This window comes from Hyaena hyaena, unplaced genomic scaffold, assembly GCF_003009895.1.
Source record: "Hyaena hyaena isolate Hyena2069 unplaced genomic scaffold, ASM300989v1 scaffold_15, whole genome shotgun sequence".
NCBI lineage: Eukaryota > Metazoa > Chordata > Mammalia > Carnivora > Hyaenidae > Hyaena > Hyaena hyaena.
Window position 1 is genome coordinate 6,596,802 of NW_024080647.1, and position 16,768 is coordinate 6,613,569.

At 41.8% G+C, this 16,768-nt stretch overlaps 1 protein-coding gene across 2 annotated transcripts in view; it reads right to left on the minus strand.

Annotated features, from left to right (window-relative positions):
- Positions 1–16,768, minus strand: part of TLN2 (talin 2) — a 440,503-nt gene that overhangs the window by 247,357 nt on the left and 176,378 nt on the right. For both annotated transcript variants that reach the window (XM_039218977.1, XM_039218971.1), the window contains exon 3: positions 7,859–7,936. The gene's annotated coding sequence lies outside the window, so the exon portion shown is untranslated. The remainder of the gene's footprint in view (positions 1–7,858; positions 7,937–16,768) is intronic.

The window sequence follows — 16,768 nt, forward strand, 5'->3', positions numbered from 1 at the left end:
CCACTCATACTCTGTCTTTCTTGGACTCTCAAAAATAAGTAAACGTAAAAAATTAAAAAAAATAAAAGTTTACCCTCACTTTTCATAACCCTGAAAAAAAATTTTTTTTAAGTTTATCCCCAAGTAAGACATGAAACTTTACTTACCCTGCAAGGAGCCCATGCCCTTGCCAGCCCTAAGCAGCCCAACTCGGGACTTCATTCTAGATGAGAAAATATCAACTTCTATCTTGCTTAGCCCACTGCAGTGTATAGTCTACTCTGTTGAAGTAGCAAAACTGAAACCAATTGACCCAGAAATAAATGCTACTTTCTCTTGGAAGCCTACTCTACCCCCTTAGAAATAGCTCCTTCCTCCAAACTTCCTCTCCTCCTGCTCATCTGTCAGATGGCTCTGCACCTGTGGGGCACACAGACCCAAGAGAACAAGGTCCACGTTGTTACACACTCCAGTGTCCATCTGTATTTGTCCTTCCTTGTTCAGAGAACTGAATGTGCTTCCTCTGAATCCAAACATCTGAGAACAGTGGCCAACAGAGGGGACGAGGCCTCACTTTCCCACAGGTCATCCCCCGGCGCCTGCATCAAACTTTCCAAAGGGCTGGCAAAATTAACCAAGCATCCTGCAGGGCCCAGATGCCAGGAGCTAAATGCTCTCTTCTGTGGGGAGATGGTCCTTTTCACTACTTCGAGGTAAGTAAATGGAAGAGAATGTAACTAATTTGGGGACTATTTAGCATGAGGTAATAAAAAGGGCATTTTAACTCTTCTTCCCTTCTCTCACTCAAGGGTCCGGTTTGGACCCACTGTTCTAGAAGCTCCATTTCTAACCATGGGATAAAATTCTGATCAAGATGTCAACTGTCCAACTCACTTTTACACAAAGGTCAAGGCACCTATACAACTGAGAGGATGAGTGAGCTTTGTATAACGGAACCAAAGAGGCCTCATAAAGATTACAACCCGACCTGCTTAGCATCCTACCCTCTCCTTACAGCCAATCAATCAATACAAAATTTTTAAAACGCCAACATAGAATTGGATCGTTACAAGTTCTTAGTAGGCTAACCTTGGTCTGCTTATCACTAAGAAATTTCAATGCAGGAAATTAGTTCCGTAACCATTGCAACAAGGTAAATATTGACTCTTATCTATGCATTAAGACTGGACTTCACTAGGACAAATACCATATGTTTGCAGGTATAGGAGGATTAGGAAGAACTTAACGGAGGACCGCGGGGGAGAAGAAGGGGGGAAATAGTGGGGGAGAGGGAGGGAGGCAAACCATGAGAGACTCTTGAATGCTGAGAACAAACTGAGGACTGATGAGTGTGGGGGGGGAGGGGGGAGGGGGGCATGGAGGAGGGCACTTGTGGGGATGAGCACTGGGTGTTATATGGAAACCAACTTGACAATAAACTATTCGTAAAAAAAATAAAGACTGGACTTCACTAAGGCTGAATACCCCTTCCATATGTAAATGAGGTGCAGCTTGAAAGATTTCCCTTTCATTCTCTACTTACTTGAGAGGATAAACTTAATTGGTCAAGATGTTTGGAAAGTCAGCACTGTATGCTCTTCAACTGCAGACATTAATGCCAACGCCTTCACCTAGCAGAGGTAACAAAGAGAAACTCCACCTACTCGTCCATGGGCTATTTGCCTAGAAAGCAGATGGCCAGCCCAAGACAGATTTGAGGAGAGACTCCTGGTTCCTTCTTACCCGGCTCTGCATAATGAGGAGAGCAAGCAGCTGGAGAAGGGGAAGCCCAACACTGTGTAAGGGACCCACCTGCTCAGGGCACCTGTCATCCACCTGGTCAGTATCATAAGAGTAATCTACCCAACAAAGTCATACAGTAAGATTTACCCAGACTACCACATTCAGAAGAAAATAAAGCGTTGAAAGTAAAGGTGATGGTCTTTCCAACCTTTCTTCTAAAATAAGTACCAAAACACAATATATATTAAGAGGATCACACATACTAGACTCCCACACATATACTTCAGGCTCTAAGAAAACATCCAGATCAATCAACACCATTGACGAAGCACCTTTTCCCTATTTACCAGCAGGGTGGAGTAGGAAGCCCCAGGTCTCACTGCAAATTCACAAAGGGAACACTGAGTAGGTAAGAATAGTTCCATTTCCAGTCACAGAATTCTGCATAATGAGTTCTTGGCCACGCAGCATACCCACCACAAGGAGGAGGGTGGAATTAAGCAGGGCTGGTTTTCCTTAGAACAGCAGCCATTTTCTCAGGGTGCAGGGAGGGTCTGTTGAGGAATGTGTACACGACGTGGCAGAGAAGACAAATCTTCTCTCACCTAGGAAACCACAGCGGACACCATGCCCCCAACCCACCCCAGGATCTAAGAAGGACTTCCCAGTGGACGCCTTGGACGGGCCTCTGATCTAGAATCTCAACTTCTTCATGGAAGCAGTGTCCACGATAATCTATCTGTTCCACAGGGCTGGTGTGAGGATTTCAGCAGACACCAGGCAGGCCTCAGATGCCTAGGTGCCTAACGCATCAGGTCCTCAATAAGTGAAGGCTAATTTTAAAGACCAGATTGTTGCCCCTTCCAAGACACCAGAGCCCGAAGCTATTTTTCCAATAGTATTAACGCTAGTAAGGTTTTCCTGGCCATCAGCGCTTGTTTAGGGGTAGGCGGCATACCTTGAGAACTTAAATGGTTCTGGGCTGAAGGTGGGGGACAATGGGACATAAAGCAGGGTCCTCGAGAGGATGGGAAGACTGAGAAGCTAGGAAAACTTGAGGCTGTGCCCAAAAGAGATGGGATGTGCCTCTCATAAAAGGGAGAATCCATTCAAACACGCTCCACGAGGGTGCCAAGGTGTGGGGACATCAGGCCCAGAGAGGAAGGACTATCATCTCACCACGTAACTGGGCTGTGATGGGAACTGCTGCTACCCTCATCCTAATGGAATAAAAGCTGCTTCTTGGATTTAACATTCAGAACCAAGTCACAGGTAAATCATGGAAGCCCATACTAAACAACAGAATCTAAATAGTACCAGCTCTGAGCATTAGAAAATCAAAGGTACAGCTGCCCCAAATGGAGAGGTAGATGGTGGAGGGGGAGGCTTGGTAAACAACAAACAGCCTATGGAGAAGACACAACAACGATGGAGGAGGTCGCTGAGGGTGCAGGGAGGAGGCAGCTGTAGGACTCAAAGTGTTCATCAGCTGCAGGGAGGGAGATGGGGGATGGTCAGCATGAGCTCATCAGCAGTCACAACAAGCCACCAGCTTTTAAAGCTGATCAAGTAAAAAAAAGGTGCAGCTAGCACAGGATTTATACATGTGGAAGTCACAAAAGTAAAAATGATCTATAGGGGGAAAAAGGTGGTTGCTTGTGAGAAGCCAGACTAAGTGAAGGAGGAGGTAGAGCAAAACCTTACTGCTTTCATTACAAGGCATTCTGTGTATTTTCTATTTTTAGCCATTTGCATGCATTACTTTGACTTACATTGTATTATAGGCAAGATCCTCTAGATGACTAGTGTTCAGATCATAGCGGTAGGGTTTTCCTCAACTTCCACCAGGCTTTATAGTGCCATGTTGAGACTGCTGCCCTTGACCTTGCAGCGTGCTTTTAAGTCATGCTTAAACTCTGCAAGTAGACTAGTCATTTTATGGTCTGTAAAGCCGTCCAATTCTTATTTGCTGTAAACAGAACATCTTGGATGATCATTTTAGGTCTTCAGAACATGGGACTTCATAGCTAAAACATGAGATTTTTAAAGGTTTGTGTTCTACAGCAGAGTATTTAGATGCAAACACAAATATTCCAGAGCCCTTAAATCTGGGAATTGCAATCAATTCTCAGAAAAGGCTCAAATCTTGAGCTCTCCACAGGTCTAACTTTGAAAGAAATTAACTGATGAACCTCATTAGCCAAAAAGCAGACAGAAACAGCACATTCTATTATACCAGTGTATTCCTAAGTTTAATGAAAAACAATCTGGAAATTGTTGTTGTTCTGAAACATTTACTAAGCACAGACAGCAGAGTGAGGAGCCTCGCACATGTCAGGGAACCCTGATCAAGGATGTGATGCGAATTAGGATGATGCTAATTAGGACTCCCAGCCACTCAGGGAGCCCACAGGGGCGTGAGCAAGTGGCAGTGCTTTCAGTCAACAAGCAGAATAATCTAAAGAACCCAGCTAATGGAGGATGGCAGGAAGACAAAAGTGCATCACAGATTACATTTTTAATGAGGAAAAATAAGCACAGGAACTCACCTTTCCTGACGTCATAGCTTTTAAGGGACTGATAGAGAATGACAAATAGCTATGTAGATCCTGCTTTGAAATTTACAGATTCAAGACCCTCCCCTAAATAGCAGTGGGAATTAACAATTCCCAGAGAGTCAAAAACAATGTTTTTCATTTCAAATTAAATATTTTTCTTACAAACCTGCAGGGAAAATGGAGATAAGTTCAGAATATTACATCTATTCTTAAATCCGGAATACATCACGAGTCATTAAGTAAAACGCTAAACAAGGCATTTATCTTATGTGCCCCCCCAACACTTTATCAATCTCTCTCCCCTCCCATGCACATAACCCTTTGAAAGCACACATTTATTCCTGTGAAGCATGGCTGTCTCCAATTTTCAATGTTCATCCCTACAGGATCTCACCCAGCAGTGCCTGGCCTTCTGAAATACTCAGAACATGATTGATTGATTTTATTTTTCATTCATTAAATTGTATTCAGCCTCAGCCTGGCCCACATCCCTTAAAGCAATTCTCTCCTCTCTGGTTTATGTCAAAATAAAAGCTCCTGCTAGCATTTATTCGTGACTTTAGACACTTTCAGCAGTGTCAAGATTTCAGATAATTTCTCATATTCGTATACATTTAAGACAAATGTTTCTGCTGTTGTTTGATATAGCTTTTTCCTTAAAAGAGCAGTGAAATAAATATCCCCAGAAAGCAATCCAAATGAAACATACAAATCAGGCAGTAAACCAAGAGAAGGGTTGATGGAAGGGAATACAACGAGGTAAGTCTGTCAAATTTCATTTAAGTTGCCAGAAAATAGGAATGTTAAAGGAAAGCCAGGAATCGCCAGGGGAGGAATTCCAAAGGACTGAACCACTGTGTTCCTATCAATGTAGGCCACAGTATGATTTCACAGAGCTTTCAAAAGCAGCCAGGATTATGTAGGCCTCTTGGAATAGGTGTTATTATTGCTCCTTCCCCACAGTATTTTCCTGTCCTAGTGATTCAGTCCTTTATTGCCTCTGTCCTCCACCCACCCTGCCCCCATTCACATCCATACACCCCAAGGAGAAGTAAATGGAAAGCACAGTTTTCCTTTCTGTACAGACCATGGCGTAAGAATGCACTTGGCACACTGCTCTCAGATCCAGAATCCCAGGAAAGGCTTGTGTCTGATGTGCTTCCTGCCCTCCGGGCCCAGGTCCTTTACCCAAACAGGACCACCCAGTGTCGTATGTAGGTCCTCAAAGGACAACATGCCACATCCGGACAACCAAGTGGTTGTTGAGCAGGACAGATCCCTTACTCTCTCCTCTTCCCTATACATGTGATCCCACTGCCCTCGGCTCAGAGCTCTGGGCCACGTCCCCTACCCTGACCCAGCCCTCCACTCACACAGAATGTACACGTTGGTCTCCCTGGAGGCAGGCCCACCACACTGCTGCCTCTCAGGGTCCCCACACCACAGGGGTACACTCATCTCTCAGATACCATCTGACTGGGAGGTGCCCCCAATGGTGAGAAGGGAGGACTCTCTATCTTTTTATCCAACAACATAAAACACCATTAAATTTATTTTTAAGTTGACTGCACAATGGCTCACAACTCAATTTCATGTTCATATGGATAAGCCATTTTTATTTGGCTTTCCTAGGAGAACAGACCCTTCTCTTCTGTTTGACCTCACCTCTCAATTCAACAATGCTAACTGTTGCAGCATTTTCTAGAAAGAGCTAATGTATACTACAGTACAGTTCTATCCTGCTTCAAAGGAATGATACAGTTTTAGAGGCAGAAGAAACCTTAGCAGTCAGCATGTATGCCAAGATTTCCCAAATGCCCGTCTTCAGCCAAGGGCTGGTTAGTTCATGGCTGACAGTCCCTGGTCAGCAGAGAAATGAGAAGGCAGTGGGAGCAGAAAAGCATTTTCGTATGTGAAAATGCTAAACACACACAATCTAATGACAAATGTAGGACATTCCTACTTCTTCAGTATTAAAGTATTTTTCTCATGAAATGTCAGATGGCAGGTTTTTTTTTAAAATCTAATTATGAAAAATTATAAAGTAAAATACGAAGAATAAGATATAAATATAGTGAAGACTCATGTACCCATGAGCTTTAATAACAATCAACTTTGTATGTACATAGCCGAAAATATATATTAAAAATTGGTCATGAATTTTTCTTTCCTGTTTCAGAAAATCTCAAAGTGTGGGAACGACTAATGGGGGCCAGCCTTCGTGTCTTACAGACGAAGGTACAAAAAGTGGCAAAGATCAACTTGTCCCCAGTTGTGCAGCTCGTCAGGAACAGACCCAGGAAGCCTGGTGTGCCACGATCTAGTTTTTGAGAATACGGCACAAGCCAACCCTTCTTAACTGGTCAGATGTCAATTCAGGGGCATCCAGGACCCACAGCAGATAGCCTTTTGTCCCTGTTGCAGCAACTTGGGATCATGCAGCCCCATCTAGGACAAACAGAGGGGAAATCCCAGCATCTATAGGCAAAGTTTATTTCACCCTAGAGCAATTGTGTGGCACCCCTGGAAGGGCGCCAAGAACCAGCAAGCAGCTTCACAGTGCAAAGACTACTAGAATTTTCTACATTAATTCCTTACCAAACACTTCAAAAATAAAAAGTTTATAAAGCAAACAAGTGTGAATAAATGAGAATTCCTGCAATAAGGCTAAAAAACAGCTGCGCATCCATTCTTGCAGGTCCCCATCCTCACCCCACCCAACTACTAGGTGCAAAAAATAAATAGCAATGTAAGTAGTAAGACCAGGCAGCTATGTGCCTGCCTCAGAAAATATCTAATGAGACAGCCTAAGTGACAATGTTTCCACACTTCAGTTTTATCAATGCAGGGGAGTGACTGATAAGGAGATATATCTTTTTAAATTTTTTAAATGTCTGTTTAATTTTGAGACAGATAGCACGTACACACAGACGAGGTGCACAAAGAGGGAGACAGAGAATCCAAAGTAGGCTCTGACTATCACCGCAGAGTCCAACGCAGTGTTTGAACCCATTAACCGTGAGATCAGGAACTGAGATGAAGTCGGACACTTAACCAATTGAGCCATCCAAGGATCCCAGTAAGAGGATATATTTTTTAGGGATACCTAGATGGATCAGTCAGCGAAATGTCCAACTGCTTATTTCAGCTCAGGTCACAAGCTCATGGTTTGGGAGATCAAGCCCTTTATTGGGCTCAGCACTGAGGCTGCTTAGGATTCTCTTTCTGTCCTTCCCTCACTTATGCACATCCGAGCTCTTTCTCTCAAAAGTAATTAAACATTTAAAAAAAATGTTTAATGTCTGTTTATATTTGAAAGAGTGATAGAGAGCAAGCTGGGGAGGGCAGAGAGAAAGAGAGAGAGAGAGAGAGAGAGAGAGACAGACAGACAGACAGAATGAATTCAATGCAGGCTATAGGCTCTGAGCTGTCATCACAGAGCCCGATGCGAGGCTTGAACCCACAAACCATGAGATCATGACCTGAGCCAAAGTCGGACACTCAACCAACTGAGCCACCCAGGTGCCCCAACATATTTTTTTTTAAAAAAAGAAGATATACATTTTTAAAGGACTTACCTAAATTCTCAGTTTATATAAAGAGTTGATTTCCCTGAAGATATCCTAAAGCATCGGAGAAGCCTTCAGCAGCAATACCTAAAATAATAGAAATCATCAGAATCAAGTCAGTTATAGATGTCAGTTTTTTGGGGAAAAAATTCTCCATCTATACATTTGGTCATTTCCCCCCATACTAAGCATGAAAGGAAGTAACTCAGGAAACAATGAATTTCCGCTCCAACACATGGGCTGGGAATTTTCTCTACCAACAGGGAATTGAGGTCCCAAGACCGTTATTTCAAAGACCAAAATTATGTTACTGTTGGCAAAGAGGCAAAAACACATTTTTCCCCTTCCCTGTGGTAGAAATCCTTAATGGTTCTCAAGTTAAACAAAGACCAAATATATACAATTCTCCACTGACTTGTCCCCACCAGTGTTTAGAACAAAATTCAGGCAATCTTCTTCTTTAAATTGGTTTATGGAAGCTCTTCTTGTCTCATTCAGTCTTTTCCTACTAGCCTCCTCGAACTGTCTAGGAAGCGGTCCCTTCTTGCTTCAGCTGGGTTCCATCTTAATCCCAGTCCTCTGAGCCATTCACAACTGACCATTCAGCACCCCAGTCTCCGGAAACCCAATCTGAAGCAGAGGAGTACCATCATCGACTGTCCAAACCAAAATCGCCCACATCCACAGTTAACAAACAGGTACCTAGGTGAGAACATACATGTGAATCCATGAAACAGGATAAACATCCAAATAAAGAACCAAGTACTTAAGTGAAATAGAAATAAATTAAGTACATGTAATCATCTCTGGGTAGGTATGTAAGACTAGTTAATAAATGGTGTTCGTGAACTATTTGGGAGAAAGGAAAAATTTAGATCTTTGCCTCTCTACTTATTAAAAAAAAAAAAAAAACCACACCAAACTCCAAGTTGAATCATGAGTCCTAGAAGAATATGTACAGAAATAATTTTGTACAATAGGGACAGAAAACCATTTCTAAATTGTTTTTTACTATTTATATATTCTTGAGGGAGAGAGAGAGAGAGAGAGCGAGAGAGCGCGCGCAACAACATGTCAGCAGGGGAGGGGCAGAGACAGAGGGAAACACAGATCTGAAGCAGGCTCCGAGCTGTCAGCACAGAGCCATGTTGACATGGGGTTCGAACTCACAGAGCCGGACCCTGGGCAGGGCTCAAACTCACCAATGGTAAGATAATGACTTGAGCAAAAGTTGGATACTTAAGTGACCGAGCCACCAGGGACCCAGAAAAGCTTGTTCTAAACATGACATCAAAAACAAACTATAAAGGACTGAGACATTTGGCTGGCTGCAGTTTTTAAAATTTTAAATTTATGATTGGCAAAAAGAAAAGCAAAGAACAAAAGGTGATATCTCCATCAAAAAGTAAAATAAGGAACTAGGTAAAATATTTATACAGCAGACATACAAAGGCTGCTTTCCTTACTATGGAAAAAAATAAAGCAATAAAAATATTCCCCTCAAAATGGACAAAGCCAATTAATAAGCTTTCATTAAGAATCATAATACAGGGCGCCTGGGTGGCTCAGTCAGTTAAGTAGACACTTAACTCTTGATTTCCACTCATGTCATGATCTCACAGTTCCTGAGATCTAGCCTCATGTCAAGCTTTGTACAACAGCCCAGAGCCTACTTGGGATTCTCTCTCCCTCCCCCCTCATTGTACATGCATGCACATGCTCTCTCTCTCACTCAAAATAAGCATTTTTTTCTTTCTTTCTTTTTTTTTTTTTTTTTTTTTTTACAAATAGCTTATTGTCAAGCTGGTTTCCATATAACACCCAGTGCTAATCCCCACAAGTGGCCTCCTCCATGCCCATCTTCCCCTTACCCCCCACACCCATCAGTCCTCAGTTTGTTCTCAGCATAAAATAAGCATTTTAAAAAAGGAATCATAATAGCAATAAACATAGGAGAAGGTAATCAACTACACTAACAATGAAAAAACAGTTTTAATAATTGAAGGGTTTTCTAACCAATCAAATTGATAAAAGATGTCAAAGACTGACCACAGTCAATGTTACAGACATAGCTCGTGATGTAGTCCACCACTTACATAATTTTGTCCATGTGTAAAATGACACATTCTTTGATCCAGCAATGCTACTCCTAAGAATTTACTGGAAGTTGTTAATTGTGTAAGCAGAAAGATGGATATACATAGCACTGTTTGTAATTAAGAAGGAAAACAAGTCAATGCCCTAAAGGTTCACTAATAGGAGACAGGTTAAATAAACCATACAGACACTGAAAATAATGATGGAGGTCTATATTTACTGATACGAAAAGATATCCACATGAAACAGGTAAACGATCATACACAGTATGATTCCGTGTGTGTGTGTGTGTGTGTGTGTGTGTGTGTTCCCAGATGTCCTAAGACTTATCCAGAAGCATGCTTATCAAAATAGTTAGAATCACCCCTGAATTTTAGAGTTTTTAGAGCTCTAAATTTTAGAGAATTTTAGAGCTCAGAATTTTAGAGCATTTTTACTTAGTATACTGTTTGAATTTCTTACGAGGATTTTTCTAAAGAATACAATGGAGCCTTATTTCAATCCAGACTCAAGTGTAAAGTGTTATACTACATAGATTTCTACGTGCCTTCTGTCAGCTTTCCTCTCAATTTGCTGATATTTGCATCACACCTATGCTTGTAGTGAACACTGATAAGAGTTCCCTTCCTTACCTCCAGCCCCTGTTCATTCCCTGGGGCTGCTACATCCTTGCATTTGGGTTTCGAAACACATACCTGTATTGTTATTATAAATCCCCTTTTTCACTTAAGCGAGCTCAATTCAGTTTGTTACTTGTGACCAGAGGAGTGCCACATAAACCAGTGGTGCTTTTATTTCCCATCTTCTCCATCATCCCATTCCATTTGAAAACAGAACAGTAAACTCTCTAATCGCCTGAATGAAGATTTATGACATATAATGTCATGTAATGTTTATGACTTACAGTCAAAGTAATTGAAGCAAAAGACTCGAAAGCTAGTGTAACAGGCAAAAGTATCTCAAGAGACAGGTAGATTCATTCCTGACTAGTAAGAGAGCTGATGAAAAGACTATTTGAAAAAGAATAAAAGCAAATGGGACATACTTGTCCAGATGGGCCATTTCTATGGTTAAAATCTTCTCCACTATAACGTTTTAACCACTTCACTGATTTATTTTTATTAGATTATGTTTATCTACGAAAAGCCTTTTTTTTCTATTTAGACTAAAACAGAGTAATGTTTTCCCATAATGGGACCATTATGTTCAATTTATCTCCAGCAAACAAATTTATTCTTCTCATTGCCCTATTTTTAAAGGTTGAGAAGTTCCATATAATGCATGAATCCTCCTAATACCATAATTATAAACCTGGTTAAAAAGCTATAATCCCTTGTAGACATACAAATCCCTTTACAGGTGTGTTGGATGTAAAGTACAAATCTAATTAATCCTTCCCTCCATCTCCTGGAGGCTCCCTCTCTCTCTCTCTCAAAAAAAAAAAAAAGAAAAGAAAAGAAAAGAAAGTCCCTAGAAAGTAGACAAAGGATGAGAACCACTATCCAGTTTCAGTAATGAGTCATCATGAGACTTTACCAAGTATCTGTGTCTCCAGGGCATAAGTCAGACAAACACACAGGACATTCAGGGCCATCCACTAGCCTCTCTCCCCTCACCACTCCTCAGTACAAGAACATCTTTCTAAATGGACAGTTGGAGTCAGGTGGACAGGGAGCCAGGCAAGTTCACATATGAGGCTGTGACACATCAGGATTTGAGACAAAACAATGTATTTAGGGGAGACAATGGCAGGCTGGTTAAAAGTATAGACTCTAGATGGGTCATTTGCTCGTTATTTGGCCTTGATGTGCGTTAACCTGTGTGCTCCTCTGTAATAATGCCCAGCCCAAGAGCTGTTGTGAGGATTAAAGAAGAAAGTATATTTAAAGCAGTCAGCAACGGTCCAGAGGCAAACATGGTCTTACTTGAGCTCTAGTTCAGTGGGAGAAGCCTATAGTAGAAACTTCTTGTTCTGATAAATATAAGGCCCCTACAAGAACCCTGAAACAGTATGTATCTATGTAGGACACTTACCTATCCAAAGTGCTTGGTCTTTAACATGGATAAAGAATGCATAGAAACTTACTTTAGAGGTACCGGAAGCATTTATTTAAAGAACTCTACCTTTAAATGGATTTCTATGGAACATCATCAGATACATTATTTAGTAGCTCGCACCTGATACCTGTTCTGAGTATTTTGAGAGAGCTGTAGATGGCTGTGACCCAAAGACAGCAAATGCTATGGACTTGTCACCACCAGCAGGACTTAGGGCTGAACTTAACTGCTTTTGTATCCCGGGCCACTTGATACTGAGAATGTATACAGTTGGTAACTCAGTGCCTCCAGCAAAGTGTCCCCCAAATGGTACGTCCACTACTGATGATCATCTTAACAGCGTTAAAGAAACAAAACACCTATTAAATAATCTGACTGAGACTATACAAAGTACTTTTTCATTATGAGAGTTTTATGGGCATTTGTTTGCCACATTTTACTGGGCATAATCTGCAAAGGAATGTGTGGCCAAGGTGAAGGGCATCTGAGGAGGCAAGGACGTCTCAAGCCATGAAACACCTTCACAAGACATGTGGCTGAAATCTCACGACATGGCATAGATCTGAAGTAGCTAACAACACCTCTGTCCTAATATTTCATTAAAAGATAGGGAGTAGTTTAACAACACACTCAAGTTTTGTTCTAATACCATCAATGTGAGCATAAAACCAGGAGATGGGCCCATATGAACACATCTCCAATGTTTTTGCTGCCCAACATTAACAGCGTTTTCAGAACATAACATCAAGCAAAGCAGAGAAAATACAAATTTAGCTGATGAGAAGAGTATACGGTTGGCACTTGCACAACATGGGTCTGAACTATGTGGGCCCATGTCTATGTGGCCTTTTTTAAATAGATACAGCACTGTAAGTGTATTTGCTCTTATGGTATTAACATTTTCTTTTATCTAGCTTACTTTATTATAAGTAAGGGTAAAAAATACATATCATGTACAAACTGTATTCATTGACTATTTTATTGATGTAACAGTCGACAATCAGTGATTAAACTTGTGGGGCTGGGGGAGTCACAAGTTACATGCTGAATTTTGGCTGGGGGAGGGAATGGCAGCCCTAACCTCTCTGTTGTCCTGGAGTCAAAGGTACTACTTTCAGCTTGAAGTTATCACTTTTACTGGACACATTTATTCCTAATTCCTCAGAACCAAAATCCAAGAAGCAAATAAACCAAATAGTTCTTCAGGAGCCCTGAAATGCAGATGGGAAAAGACAGAGTAAACAGAAATTCTGAAAACAAAAATTCTCCCCATCGCCTACCACATCTACCACTTGCCAAGGATCTGTCTTGCTTTTTTCTGAAACCTTGAGAACTTTTTCAGTCTACGTACAGCTCCACGTTTACTGTGCAGCTCAGCTGTCAGAAGGTTTCCAACTCCAAAGGGAAATGTCCAGTTTTGTTTTCATGGTCCCCTCCTTGCTGACTTCCCAGCTGGAGACTAGGTGCTGGGGTCAAAGAAACGCAAGAAAGCACAAGCTCAAATCATGAATGCCCAACGTCTTCAGAAAGGAGAACTGATAAGCTACCTTGTTCTGTGCAGGGCAAAGAAAAAAGCTCCAGCCGTTTTTTTTATGTTCCTCTCAAGGAAGAATTCCAGAAAACTAGAAAGTCAGGGATGTTGTAAGCCAAACAGATTCTCAGTATAAATGTGGAAAAGGCTGTTAAAACAACATGAGCTTCTCCAATGCAGAACATTTTGGACACTTTAATGTGCAAATACTGAGAGTGAAGGAGTAGCTCCAACCTTATTGTACACAGATTCCTTTACTCCTGCGGTCTAGGTCCCAGGACCAGTGCCTCACACGACAGTTCAGAAAATATTATAATGAGACTTTTATGCAAACGGGTATTGAAGGCTAACTCTGCCCGACTACATTCACAGCTGCACGACTAAGCACAATGGCCCTAAAAGATCAATTAATGGTGCAAACAATGGTAAGGCAAAGCCCCAGGAAGCTTGTGCTCACCATGAGGAGCAAACAAGTGCTACAATTACACTGAGTTACCTAACTCAGTCTACAGGTTTATCACAACCGGAAAAATTTGAGAGATGCCATTAATTCCTTCTTGCCCTTGGAATTCAGAGATCCTCTTCTCAAAAATTTAAAGGCACACAGAATCAAACCACATTAGTAACATGAGCAACTGGAAGGCAGGGTTCATGGGAAAAAGAACTCTACTAGGTACAGGGCTATACCCAAGCCCTTTAACAGAGTGGGTACAAAGACACGTCACCAATACTGTGCTATATGAAGAGAAGAATGAGTAAGCAAGTTTATATTCATATCATTAACTCACTGTTTTATTGACTGGCCAAAATATGCATTGTACAGTTTTATATTTTAGATGGACTTTAATTAAGATGTTGGAACTTCCCATTTCTTTGTCTCAAAAAATTTTATTTTCCCCATTTCATTCCCCCCATCATCTCATCCTTCGCAACCCTTGCACCGTGCCCCCTGGCCCCCAAATGTTTTTTTCCTGATGACTTTTGGGTTAGAAGGAATTGTTTGGTCTCTGGACTACCACATTCAGTATACTGTTACAGGCAATTGTTTTCAATATGAGGCCAAGTAACATTCAAATGACTAGGAATTCCAATTAATCAGAGCAATGAAGAGAATCTCCTTTGGGGAAAGGAAGAACAAACACATTCATCTTTTAGAAGTCTGCAACCACACACCGAAAAGCTTTTATCACCAATTTGCTGAAAATAGCAAGTGAGCATGGAATACAGACGTCAAGAAATACCCTATGTTATTAATTTCAAGGTTCTGAACATAATGCTTAAAATAACCCTGCGATGTTACAATACCTTCAAATGAACAAATAAAAACATCAATGTTGTTGCTAAACTCAATTCACTATGACAAAATTGGACTATTTATTTATTTTGAGAGAGTGTGAGCAGGGGAGGAGCAGAGTGCGAGAGGGGGTAAGAGAGAGAGAATCCCCTGCAGGCTCTGCACTGTCAGCACTGTGGAGTCCAATGTGGGCCTTGAACTCATGAACCACGAGATCATGACCTGCACTGAAGTCAAGAGTCAAACATTTTAACTGACTGAGCTACCCAGGCGGCCCTGGGGAAAGCATTTCAGAAAAATTTCTAACAAATGTGTTTAAGAAAGAGGGAAGAAAAGAGTGGGGAAATATTGCTCTACTTCCTCCTTGGTCATTCCAAAAATTCAACTGATTAGACCCTTCCCTACTCCCATTTCTGCTACCAAGCGGTTCATGGCCAGGATGTTCCTAATGGCAGCTCCAATCTTGGCTGGGCTATGTTCCCATCTATTCTGGAAGTCCTGCCCAGTGCCCCCTGCGTGCCCGCTCTTCCCCACTCCCAAAGTAAATCCCCAGAGTCAAATACGAGGAGAAACATTTGAGTTGTGTCTTCAGCTCCCAGGCTGCAGGGACCTCCAGGGCCCACTTCCTCACCTCACCACCTCAACTGTCCTGGAAGTCACTGCTCCAGCACTCCAGAGTCAACACTCCTTCTCGAACCCTGTACCCTCTGAGCTGCTTCCACTACAGTGGCCTTTTACCTCAAGTCTCTATGCTTAAAACGGCCTCCCCATCCCTCTCCTCATCTGACTGCCCATCAAGTTCCACCTACTCTGAGAAGACTTCATCAACATCTCTCTCTGCAGTTGCCATACTATGTGGCAAGCATCTATTTGAATATATATATTCCCCACCAGATTGTGAGCTTAGGGGCAAAAACTGTGGCTTCCCCCAGTCCTTGTCTCAGCTGGAGCACAGTTCCTAACACACATTAAATACTCAAATATCTGAATTAATATATATATCTTGTATGATTAATAACTCAAAGACACTAAAAAAATTAAATAACTTTAAGACACTAGAGTGAGGGGCTTCACAAAGCTTGAGTATAGCAATGGAGTCAGGATGGAGTCATGGGTATGAGTGTGTGCATGCCTCTGTGTGTGTGTGTGTCTGTGTGTGTGTGTGTGTGTGTGTGTGTGTACATGCACAGATAAAAAGGGGGCTGCTTTGTTCTGTGATCATCATCCAACCCTGCACCTCAACGTCAAGGTCAAAGTTCAAGTCCCCTTTTCCTTTCTTAGTCCCAGGGTCTGGCTCTTGACTTACTCTTCTGCCACAAACCTCTCCAGTAAGTTTCTCTGCTCTTTGAACTGGTGTCAATCAGGGAACTACATTGTTAAGTACTTATTCCTTCTTTCCCCCACCAAAAGCAGAGGCTTTATGAGGTTTAAGAATTAGAGAAGAGGAGGGGGAGGGGGCAAGATGGTGGAGAAGTAAGGAGCTCCGTACTTGCACTCGTGCCCATACATCACACGGAAAAGATCTGAAGCCATTGGAAACCTTATAAAACCTGAGAGATTGGAAGAAAAAGGACACAGAATCAACTGAGAAAGCCTACTAAAGGCTACCTCAAGAAACAAGCCAGAGTACACAAGGTGGAGAGTCCCAAATATCACTACGAATAGGAAAATAAAATAACCAAGGTCCCAACAAGAGAGACCAAGAGATACCATTCAAAAAACACTCTCTGAAAGGATAGGCCCTGGACACTCAAAGAGTCTTCTTGGATATAGCAGTGCTCATAGATACAGAGAGCATTAACAGGTCTTTAAAACCAACAAGAGCCGGAAAGCTAACTAAAATGATGAAACAAAAGAGCTCTCCTCCAAAGAAACTCCAAGAAGAAATGACAGCTAATGAACTGCTCAAAACAGACATCAGCAGCATAACTGAACAAGA